This window comes from Rissa tridactyla, chromosome 15 (assembly GCF_028500815.1).
Source record: "Rissa tridactyla isolate bRisTri1 chromosome 15, bRisTri1.patW.cur.20221130, whole genome shotgun sequence".
NCBI lineage: Eukaryota > Metazoa > Chordata > Aves > Charadriiformes > Laridae > Rissa > Rissa tridactyla.
In genome coordinates this window covers 9013387-9025506 of record NC_071480.1, presented here as the reverse complement: position 1 = coordinate 9025506, position 12120 = coordinate 9013387, and the positions used below count along the sequence as shown (strand labels likewise).

At 48.8% G+C, this 12120-nt stretch overlaps 1 long non-coding RNA gene across 1 annotated transcript; it reads right to left on the bottom strand.

The window, feature by feature from the left end:
- Nucleotides 1-734: 734 nt before the first annotated feature.
- LOC128917954 (uncharacterized) lies at nucleotides 735-9243 on the bottom strand. Its single transcript, XR_008469421.1, has 4 exons — nucleotides 9030-9243; nucleotides 6651-6788; nucleotides 2946-3289; nucleotides 735-2366 (listed from the first exon to the last, which is right to left on the bottom strand). It is a non-coding gene; the product is annotated as an uncharacterized LOC128917954 (long non-coding RNA).
- Between the last annotated feature and the right edge of the window lie 2877 nt (nucleotides 9244-12120).

Below are 12120 nucleotides of genomic sequence, written 5' to 3'. Positions count from 1 at the left end.
AGAGTTCAGAGTCCCTCCCCCGTCCCTCCCCACTCCTGCAAGGGAGACCGGTGCTGCGTCACCCCTCCATTGGCACCGGGGCCTCTGGCAGGGACCCAGCGCCAGGCTGGGACGGGAGGAGGACACCTGGCCCTGGGGGTGGGAGCGGGGCTGGGAAAGGGATACCCCATCGCTCCTGGCTGCTGACGGGGGTACAGAAATAGCCAGTGTTCAGTTCCCTAGACAGCAGGCACACAGCATGGACATAGATAGGAAAAAGGAAAACCCTCCCCTGGAGCGAGCATCCCTCTGCGCTGACAGGAGTGACCTGGGCAGCGTCCAGCATCCTCCCAGCAGCACTTCTCCCAGCTGCTCCCACCATCTCCAGGCTTCCCAGCATCGCTCCGACCCCTCCACACAATCCCGTCCCTCTCCGCAGGCCAGGAGTTCACCTCAAGGCTGTCAGAGGGGTTTAAGGCTTTGGCAGAGGAAGGAAAGATTTTTGCAGAGAGCTAAACTAGCCCCGCTGCTCCGTGCAAACTGCTGCTCTGGAAATATCTGGTCCTGACTGGCAGGCTGGCATCTCCTGCAACTTTTTACAGAATAACAAGGCATTTCTTGTAAACCAGCAATCTAGAAAGGCCATTTTCACAGGTTATTGGTGGATGTCTGTGTTGTAGGCACACAGCTAATCCTGATTTAGTGCGTGCAGCTCCTGCGACTGCATTGCCCGAGCACAGCTGTATGACTGCCCATCCAGCACCAAGGTACCCAGCAAGCATCCAGAAGTAACGACCCAAATTAACGATGCAGATTCAGTGTTCGAACGCATAACCACACTTGTCTGACTGTAATAAATCAAGCACGCAGCCCTGAAGCAAAACAAAGGGAAGTCACAGCTCAAGCATGCGTGTAGGCAATCAGGACGTGTACAGGTGATGAGCGCCAGAAGCTGAGTCCTCTCCAAACCCACGGCAGCGCTCCGAAAGCCTTGGCAGGACGCGTTCCCGGCGAGGATGCTTCCCCGCGTCGGAGGGTGAAGTCTGTCTGCTCTGCGGCGAGGCAGGGGCTGCCGGCCGCCCCCGCTGCCGTCGGCGCCGCTCAGCCACGGGCAGTGACTTTCCCTCCACTAATTAAGGTGTGGGAAATATGTTGAAGGTGGTGCAAGACATCTGGTTACCTCGAGACGAATTTTCCAAACTTAATTATATTTCTCCTCCTGCAACATATGCTCAGGCGAAGACGGGGACGGGAGCAATGATAGATGAAACGAGCAGATGCAGCAACACCAGGGGTGGGCTGGGGCGAGGGGGAAGCAGAATCTCAGATCTTGCTGGTATTTGTGGAGCGTACAACTGACAGGAACATTTTAGGGCTATGAATACAAGCTGACGTATGCATGTGTGTGCAAGCAGTAATCCTGCTAGGACAGGACGTGGCGATCACCTTCAGGAGAGAGAATTTTGGGCAGGCTTTTTCAAACAGAATCCTTTCATGTCAGCGTCTCGGATTTGATGCTGCCGTGCATTTTTCTTTTTTATTGTCCCTGCTTTTTATGGCTTTTTGTATCAACCTTGGTGCTAAGATTGGGTTTATTTAGTGCGCTTTTTATGGTCTAGCTCCCCTGCTGCTGGCTGCTGCTGCAGCCACTCCAGGCAGGGGGGAGGCCAAGCCCCGGGTCTGGGTGTGAGACGTTACCAGCTGGATGCCTCCATCAGTCTTCGTGGGCAGAGACTCAAGTTTTAGTAGCAAATAGTGGACGGTTGCGATCCTGGTATCAGGAAGGACCATAGGACTCTCCTTGACTGACAGGTAGATCCCAGCAAATGTAATGCCGTGGTGTTTCTGCTAATTTGCTGGGAAGCGCAGGCTGGTGACGTGTGGCACTCACACACGCGCGTGTCTGCCTGTGGAGGGCAAGCGGCAGCGGAGGGCTCCGAGCACAGAGTCCCCATCTGAGAGATTTACATCAAACCAGGCGGTGTGGGAGGGCCAGATGCACAGCAAAGTGATGGGCCTGAAACTTAAACCCTTTGAAAGCTTCTTTTTCTCCACCATCCCTTATGTGAACAGGGCAATTGATCCTTTGGACTGCTCAATATGATTTAATGCACATGTTGTGTCTTTCTACCCGTTAATTTGCGTGGCAATGGCAAGGTCTTTCTGTGCGTATTCAGTTGGTACAAGGAGGTCCATCAGCCCCCCTGGGCAGGGCACTTTATGACGATTACCAGTAAGAATGTCCCTGTAGCTCTTAATATATAAACTGGGTGAGAAAACCAGGTTCATACGGGCGGGTGAGACAACCTGGAGCTGTGCTGCAGAGAGGACTGACTCGGTGTTGCTCCTCTAGATTGGAAACACACACTTCAACTTCTGTCCATGAGCTGAAAAAAAAAATAAGGAGGTGAAGAGCCTTCACTAAGAGTTATGTTCATGCTGGGCCCTGCCTGAGCCGTGGCTGGAAGCAGCAGCAAGTTTCTCCTGGCTTGGTCCCTCCTCCTCTCCCCCATCAGACTTTTTCCATTGCGCAGAACATTCACAAAACCTCCCAGACTTGGGCTGGTCTCCACCACTTTGAAACGGACACAAAGCCCACCTGACACCCCCCCCACTACTGAAGCAGATGTGAAAATAAACCACGTTGGCTATTATTGATCAATGAGTAAAATCAAAAAGTGCATGTTCTGACAGGAATCAGGGAGTGCCGCATGACCCTGTCGCCCAGGATGGAGAGGGTGACAGCGGGGACCCGCTGCAGCACCCATCCCCAGAGAAAAGGCAGCCGGCAGGGAGGTGTGTACACTGGGGCCACAGCGCTTCGCTAGGCACAGGGCTTTTGGATAAGACTATGGCTTTTATTGCCTTTTTCACGCATCACCTCTTTTATTTTAGGGGACGGCTAAACCAAACCACGCAGTATGATTCCCAAGTAGCGAGGAAGCAGGATGAGAGCCTGGACTCACCAATCCTCCAGCCCGATGAGCCTGGTTGTCATTCTGGTCCTAAGAAAGGCAGCAGCGAGTTTGGAAACTGAAGATGATGTTTTAGCAAGGGCAGGTAAAACCAATACCAGCAGGAACTGACTTCCTTATATTTTGATTTTTAAGTGGGTTATGAAGGATCTGTCCCATGAGGATCCTCAGCGCTATAAGCTCCAGCAGCTACCAGGTATTTAGCTGAGAGGTCCTTTGGGAGACAGAGGTTCAGCAGAGCATTCAGGCACGTGCTCATCGGAATGGCATCCGACAACACGGCTCGGGAACTTGCCTTCATTTGGGAAACACCCCAGCTCAGTCGGCGCGTTTTGCTGGAAAAGAGAATTTAAGTGCTGAGGAGTAGGATGGAGTTTTCTGCAATGTAATTATATCTGTGCGAAGGCTTGCAGTCATTTTTCTATATCTGCCTCCTGGCATTGCGCAACTAAAAGAAAATCTGGGGTTTGGGTTTTTTTTCTGTTATAGTTTCTTACTACTGCTGTAATGAAAACAGTCCTCAAACAGTAACGTTAAAAGATCAATGGCAGGGAACTAGTTGCAACTCAGTAGCCTTCAGACTTCAAAAAAATACTGGGGATTTCTGACTCACAACATCTGAACGGTCCGGACGGGGTTGCCAGGGAAAAGAAACCCTCTTGCCCTTTTGCTTCAGCTGCAAAGGCCAGTTCATGTTTGTGTCTGGGTGGTGAAACGAGGGATCAGGGAGAGAATTCAGTTTGCGGCGGCCGACGGCTGCGCTGCCACTGGAGCAGCACCCGGCCGATGCGCCTTCTCCCTGCCCAGCCCCGCTCCAGCGGCCGTGCCTGCCGGGGCTCGCCGGGACTCCGCTGCCATTCCTTGGATCAAATAGCACGATACGCGCCCTCCGCGTTCCTCCAGCGCCCCGAGCAGCTGCGCTGTATGTCACCTACCCCAGCGCCCGAAGCCCTTTGGGCTGGCCGACAGCCCAGCAAACGCTGGCAGCTCTCAGAAAAGCCTGGACCGGGGGTAGCCGCCCCCCCGGCACCCCAGCCACCCGGCAAGCCCCGGGTGCGAGTCCTGGGGGTGCAGCTCAGGGCTCCAAATATCACCGCTCAGGTGCAGTTTTCTTTACCGCAGCAGCCTTACTTTGTATATTTATTTACTGTTAGTAACAGCAATGCGTTTTTACCCAGTTCTGCTGCTTCAAAATTAACTTTTGCAGCTCAGACCATGGGCTTTTGTGAAGATAAGCTGGGAGCAGACCGGGCCCTGGCCGCTGACACCGGGAGGAGTCGGGATCTGGGTTTACCCGGCTTTGCTCGCCTCTCTTTATCATCAGCCAAACCAAAACCTTGGATCCAGCTCCCCATGAATGGTGGTAAACTTTGGATCTGAGCTCCTGTAATAAGCAGTTGTTTGCCCTGGCTGGCGGCTTAAGACTGTGTAGAAAAAGATATTTCTAGGTATTATTTCTAAACAGAGAACGACAGTTGAAAGAAGAACCTTGTCCAGCCAGCTCCTGTGTCCAACTCTTTGGCTTTCCAGGGAAAATGAGTAACTAGAATGAGACGATGAACGAGATAAATAACATTTAACTGGTATTGTAATGAACCTCGAGCAGTCTGCCTCTGTGGATAACCTGCAAATTATCTCCGTTGCCGTTCTGTGATTTTTTAAAAGAGGCTGTGAGTTATTCGCCAAATCCCCAGAAACACCATTGGAATTGAGCAACAAATTCCCAGTGGACTCATTTGAAAATCCCAGCCATATCCCTACAGGGAGGTAGAGCTCCAGGTTAAACGCACCATAAAAAGGCTTGGATTTCTGCGTGTGGGATGGCAGCGTAGAGGGGGAGGATGATTACGTTGTGCGTCATTAACAGACCATCGAGCCCATGAAGCCATGGGGTTTTGTTACTGTTCCTGGATAGCTGGGAGGTTAATTTGGCTGCGAAAGCAGAAGTGGATGTTGAAACGAGCTCAGTGCTGCCTGCCTGCTGCTACGAGTGCTGTCGACAGCGGGCTGAGATGGGTGGGAAATAGAAGGTACTGGAAGACCTGGCAAAGGCTCCTCGTGGTCAATGGGAGGCAAACTGAGGATGTGCACAGTGTGTGCCCGGAGCCCCAGACAAGCTTCAAACCAGCCATTTCAGCCAGCATCTGGGTGGTTTTTGGGGCCGGTGCCAAGCTCTGCCTGGCTGCGACCTGCCGGCAGCACCAGCCCGGCCATGGCAGCCCGCTGGGCAACGGGCGCTGCCGGCCTTGCGAAAGGCTCAGGCTTGTTCCTGTGGCTGAGACAGAAACCACAGCAGAGCTAACAGCTCTTCCAGAACTACTTTAGAGCTGACCGTTGGGGGATTTGGCTTGGGTAAAGCTTATGAAAAAGTTCTCCTCCTGTGCAACCTTTTGCCTGCTTGAAATTTTAGGTGGAGAGGAAAGGAGGGAGAGGCCTGGAGCCGCCCTGCTATCTTACTGCCTTAGCTTGGATATAAAATATCAGGGAAGTCAGTCTTCTGGCTGTACATATTCTCAAAGCGCAGCCAGCGAAGGAGTAAAGCAGGGATCGCTCCTCTCCGGGCCACAAGCATCTCTGCACGTCGGCTTTTATGTCTGTCCAGCCTCCAGGAAGCAGAAGATGCTCGATCCCTCCCCTCCAGCCGCTGTGTGCACACCCAGATGTGCTCAGGCAACCAACCCCCAAACCGGGCTGCAGCAAAGCACGTGCAGAAGGCACATGGTGCTCCATATATGTTTGTTTTTAAGATCATATTTTTATCCTTTCTTCATTGAAAAGCAAATGGCATTTTACACCTCATAAGCTCTCACTTTGCAGTTCTCTAGCAACCCTTCCGAGCATCCATTAGACGATCTCCACCATTTCTTTATGAAGTCAGTAAGCTACAGAATCCCCATTTTTTTAGGCAGAGAGACTCTATCAAAGCAGAACCCCGCTCGCTGGCACGGGGGGGCTGAGCCCGGCTGTCACCCAGCCGCCGTGCGGCACAGGGTCACGGCGCTGGCGTGAGCGTCGCGGTGGCACAGAGCCGGTGCGGTGGCACCACTGAAAAAACAGTGCACACCGAACTCACACATCTGCTCCTCTCATTTACACCTCAGTAGACGAGGCCGGGGGGGATCAGCAGGGATGCATTTTAATAATTTCCTAACAGGCATTTTCGGAGGAGAGCTGGAAGGGAGGGGCTGATTGATGGCCTCCCTCTAATTGACATCCCAATCCCGCCCCAGCCCCGACGCCCTCGGCGGGTGCGATGCTGAGAAGGACCAGCTGCCATGCCACCGGCTCGGCCCCCGCTGCCGAGCACGGCCCCCACCGGCGCTTCGGCTGATCTAAAGGAAGGGGGATGAGATGGTGAAGTTATTGTCATGGAGTCGAGGGGACATTTCCACGACTTGTAAATGTACCTGCAAGCTTGCAAAGGGGTAAACTGAAACCTGTTTGCGAATATTTGGTATTTTTCAGCAAAATGAGATTGCTTACCATTCAGAAGAGGGGAAAAAAGGGGCCACAAAAATAAGAGACATAGCTAAAAAGGTCTACAAATTGGTTTCCCTAGATTTGAGCTCTGTTGGTGGGGCCACTTTCCTTGTATGAGGAACAACAAAATTTCCACCTGCTATGTTGGGTTCAGATATTGCGTGTCTAGGGCTTGGTGAAGATTAATTATGTTTACGCCATATAGTAGAGTTTTACCAGCTAGCCGTGGATTTCCAGGAAGAGAGGTTATTTCCTAAGGCACCGTGTAGGGCTCAGAACAGTCCAGTAAATGAGCTGATGACTCCCGTGGCTCTGCTCCTCGGGGCATTTCTTAAAGTGCAGTCTTGGAGCACGCTGTTCTTAAATCAAAGCATAAAAATAACCAAAACAGTATCAAGTGAATTGTAGGAGCTAGCAGAATGGAGGTAATAAACAAAGTTAAAACAGCCCGATAACAATATCCCGTTACCAGAGAAGAATAAGCAATACTCTGTAATGGTGAAATATAAAAACTTTCTTGTGACAAGGCATTGATTTTCCCAAAAAGGAAAGGGAGAAAACGCTGCAGCCGTAATGCAGCATGTGTGAGCACCGAGAGGGTATAATGATGACAACATTGAATAAGTATCTCATCTCCAAAAGCTCGGGCTGTGTGACCTTTAGCAGCGTTCAGGATTGTGTGTCTGTTTAGGATGTCATTAAACAAGACAGGCTTCCTCCAACTCAACAGTGCGTAGAAGTAATTGGAGCAGTTTTGAAGAGCGAGATTCCAGACTAGCTAGTTAACGAACTTGGAAAAGCTACGTGTCAGTAAGAAACCCAACACAAAAATATTAGTTTGGGATATTAGATCTTTACTCCCTGTTCAAGTTAGTAAGCTGGTTTCCATGACGTGCCTAGTACAGGGGATGGTCCTGTGCCAGTCCCAGTGGTCCCAGTGCTTGGTGTGCTACAGGACCGAGGGCGGGATATGAATGTCTTTAAGGCAAATTTAGATCGGCTGGAATAGTCCTTAGGATCCTGGTAGTGGAGCTCATGGCGAGTGGATGGCTACATGAGCACTGACCGCTTTGCAGTTCTGTGCAGGAGGGAGGGACTGCAGGGAACCATTGGAGCTCAACCCAAGGTTTAGTACTCTAAAGCTAAGGGTGGTGCTATGAGCATGTCTCTCATGGCTGGGTAAGTTATGAGCGGCATTTGAAAGCCACTCTATAGAGTGGAATAATGAGAGTGAAGAATTGTAAGGTAGCTTGCAGACTGACGTTAATTACCCACTAATTTTCTAGCTGTGATCCATGAAATACTTGTTGCTGATCCCCAGACAGATGGCTAGTCACATAGGACGGGCTTCTCCTCTTTATTTCCATCTGCTATATTTCATTAAGACAGCTAAAAATAAAAATATCCCTAATGTTATTTTTCCATGCAAGTTACTGCTACAGTGATTTGATGCGCCTGTGAATAGAAGAGTTTCCAAGCGACAAGATTTTCTTAATTAATTTGTGATCCTTGGCATGAAAAGTGACTGCGGAACCCTACACTAGACTCATCATGAGAGCTACGCTTACATCTAAGTGCTATTTATCTAGAAGAGTCGGTTCAAAACAATTTTTTCTGGTATAATGGGAGAAAAGTGGCTCCTGTCTCTTCTGAGCAGCAGTAGTTACCATTTTTGGGTTGTAACCAATTGTAGATGGCACCTACGAAATGGAGATGTAATCACAGAGATCCTTCATGCATGAAGTCTTTTTTCCCTCCGTGCAGTAGGAATATCTCCAGAAACAGGTTTCCTGCACAGCTCCAAGCTTCTTTCAGCAAGCACAGAGCCCCAAAGCCCCCTTGGGGGCAGTGGGTCATTTCTGGGAGGTTGGTTGGTTCTGCCTTTCACAGACTTTTTGGCTCTATCTAGCGTGTCTTTGGGTGTGGTGAGGCCGGGTTCCGGCACGCACAGCTCTACCAATTTCAGTATTAAGTTCCTGATGTATTAAAATGTTCTCCAGGGAAGCTAAGGACCCCTCTATCCAGATTGCAAAGTACTTATTTTCCAACAGGGACAAAAGCCTGAAACATGTGTTGATAATCTTTTCTAGCCCTTCCACGCCTTTCCCACAAATTCTTCCAGAGGGACAAAGCTCTCCCTTATTTCATGATGAAGCACTTTCAGCATGTTTTAGAACAAGGAACTAAGAGGTGGCCCAAACGCCCCCAAGTAAGTGTGGAAACAGGGAGCAGGCAGCCCGGCAGAAGCAGCTTGGTGTGATGAAGAGCTCCAGGGACTTCACTAACACTTGGTCTCCAGAACTTAAGGTGAAATCTGGGACTGATGTCTTAGTCCTGGGCTGTTTTTATTCTCGACTACACAAGCCATTGCTGCAGACCTCCTGAATGGTGATCACAGATGCTTACGAGAGATGAACTCTATTACTTTATCCGACTTTTAAAAGTCTAAAGGAAGCATGCTATTTCAGCCAACACAACTCAAAGTGCCACTAGTACTATGTCCTAGTGACACTGCCTACAACGCAGGCGAGAATCTTTGTTCTCACCCCTCCTTTATTAGTTACTTCTGCTTAGAAAAGCAAGCAATTTCCTCACCCTCCTGGCAATGTTCCCACGAGGAAATTCCTCCTCCCAAGCCGTAGCCACGGAGCCAGTCATACAATCCTTCCTTCTCTCAGATCACGTTGTTTTCCCATTTGCTCAGGCTCTTGCTGCTCGGCCCAGCCCGTCACCACAGGAGAACCTTTGGCTCCGTTCTTGTGCCCGTTCTTCTTCCTCCAAGAGCAGTTATTTGCATTCCACCCTAAGATCACACTGACTTAGGCCCCAGTTTAGCAAAGAATTCTGTCACATGCTTAAGTGTAATTGACTTGGACCTTCAATCTGTTTTTAGCTTATCAGAAGAGTGGGTGGGTAAAGCCGTCGTCCTCTTACGCACTCTTGGCTCCCATGGAGGCTGGCCGTTGATGAGCAAAGGGTGTATGTGTGTAAAATTGGGCAGAAGCTCAGATCAGGAGGTCTGCTGAACTGGACTCCATCCAGCATGGTGGCATGTCATTTAAGAACTTCTTATCTTCACACAACGCTGGAGAAGTGTCAGCTCCGTGGCTGTGACACACCGCAGGTTATTGGGTACCTCTACCCCAGCTCATCACCGCTGCACGGTAATTAAATTTCGGGTAGTCTATGCCATACTCAAACTTTGCCTTGGATATTAGGAGTCCTGAATAAGGACTTCAGGATTAATTCTTAAATTTCGGAGCAGAGAATGTGGCTATGGTTGGCAAAAAGCAATGATTGCCTCCCGTCCAGAAAAAAAATAATAAAATCCAGTAATACTAGATTCAGTATTTTATTCTGCTTAAACCACAGTGAAGTTGGATGCAGCAGCACCTCATTTTCCTGCAGAGCCCAGCAGATCAGTACAAGGCTTAATGACAATAGCTAAAGAAACAGAAAGACACCATGGATTTCGCTTAGCCACTTAAAACATTTACCTTCAAAGTCTGGCATATTTAATTCAGATCATATAAAAATTCCAGTGGTGAAGGGTGGAGAAAACTGAATGTTGAATGAAGACTTTTGTTTTCCTGAGCAGAGCTGAAATGAAGAAGAAGCTGGGTTGTGACGATCAGATTTCTGCTGTAGGTCAGAAGTTCAATGTATCATCAGATTTCATGTCATGGGGCTGTTCTGTTCCTAATTGCAACCAGCCAGGACTCTGCACATCAGTGAGCTTTTACTCTGGGCTCCTTCCATAAGATATAGGCTGTAGTCAAAGTAGTAACTAAATCATTTTAAATGTATTTTTAAGAGTGAATCATTACCTTTCAATTCTACAACACAGCAGAAAACGAAATTAGATGCTGGCTTACGTTCATATAAAATATAAAACCCAATACTTAACTGGATCATCGCTACAGCAGGGTTATTTTGCACAAATTTAATACAAGCATTAAGCTATGAACCTCTGGTAGCTACAAACTCAGACTCAAAGGTACCTGGAACCTCACGGTGATGGAGGAAACAAAACCCTGAGAAACGTGGTCCAAGGGCCCAGGCCCAAGCCCGAACGTCAGCTGTGGAGGATGGATGGAATACGGTCGAGCCGAGCTGAGTTCGTGCAGTAGGTGAGACGGGGATCTGCGCAAGCAGCACTCTGTAGCACGGGGCCTGAGCGATCCCACTACATAACGAAATGAATTATTTATACATCTCGGGGAGAGAGGCTATAGCCACATCTCGAGCTGAAATAAAAAAAAAAAAACAGCTTAGCACTTAGCTGATGACTGACATTTTGAATAATTTAAATTCATCAGAGACATCCATGGTGGACTGGCGTAACCTCCAATGGACATCCATTCATCTGCAGAATTAAATGAGACAGAGCGAGCGTGTGAGTTGTTTGGCCAGCCAGGTCACAATATTAAATTATGATGGAGGAACACGAGCTGTTATGCAAGGATGATGTGGGGCAATGACTGAGAATCAAGTCGGGGTATCTCACATTAAGCCGATAGCTAATGAAGATTAATCTACCAAGCCTAAAACGACTTTACACTGTGTATGTCTTCTGCAGAGCACCTCTCACCGCACCTCTGCTTTAAGAAACCTCTGTCTCATGTGGCGATTAAGTCTCAGAGAGATTTTTTTCCTTCCTACGTCCAGGACAGACCATCTTGTGACCTGCAGCATGTTCGCTCCTTAATAAATCATCTTCTAAGCATTTTCATACTGAAAATGGGGCTTTCACAGGTTTCAGCGTACTCTGATTTCCCACGTTAGGAAGAAAGAGGCTTTTGCTGGTGGTGCAGGACAGCTTTGAGGCGTAGCCATCGCCTCGGGTTGGAGACGAGAGCCAGCCGAGAGGAGCAGAACTGCGCAGGAGACACGACCGTGATCCTCGGATGCTATGAATTTCTCTTAAAGCCAAGAAACTTGAAACTGCAGCGGCAAGGCAGACTTCCTCTCGAGATGGAGAGGAGGCCGGCTAATTTTAGTCACCATGCACTATGCAAATCATCATTCTGTAGCTGAGTTTATTTTTTCAAGTGCTGACTGCCAAACTTGCTGCAGGGCATGGACTCTTCATATGGGCCTTAAAGAGGTTGGAAGCCAGCTCTCTGCTTAGCGGTGCTACATTTCAGATGAAGGGGGGGTGCTCAAGGGGGCCCTGCTAGAAAGCAGACTTTCAACAGGGAAGGTCTAGATGGCTGGTTTAGATCCTATATTGATTTTCTAGCGGGCCAGAATTAGCTGTTAGTGGTTTTTTGGAATATGTTTTTGGTTCTACATGTAATTTTTCTTTTTTCCTTGAAAACTCCCCTGATAGGCTGCACACCATGGGCCCACGGGAGATAATGGGAGTGCTGGTATCTGGATCACGCCCAGTATCTGTAGATAAAGGAAGCAGATTACTATTGGGTTTTAGATTTATTCTCTAAATATTTGGCACATTCACAGAGTTCACTTTTAACTGGGCTTGATCTGACTTCCTAGGAAAGAAGTAATTCTTTAAAAAACTATTATTAGACTGTGATTCATGGCACTCATTTAAAAGACAGAGGCAGATCCAGGGAATGCAGAGCAGCAGAAGCAAGGCAAGACACTCTTCCAGGAAGCCCAGGCTTTAGCACGGACAGTAAATTGTTACATTTCTCTTCAATATTAAAGAGTTTAACATGCA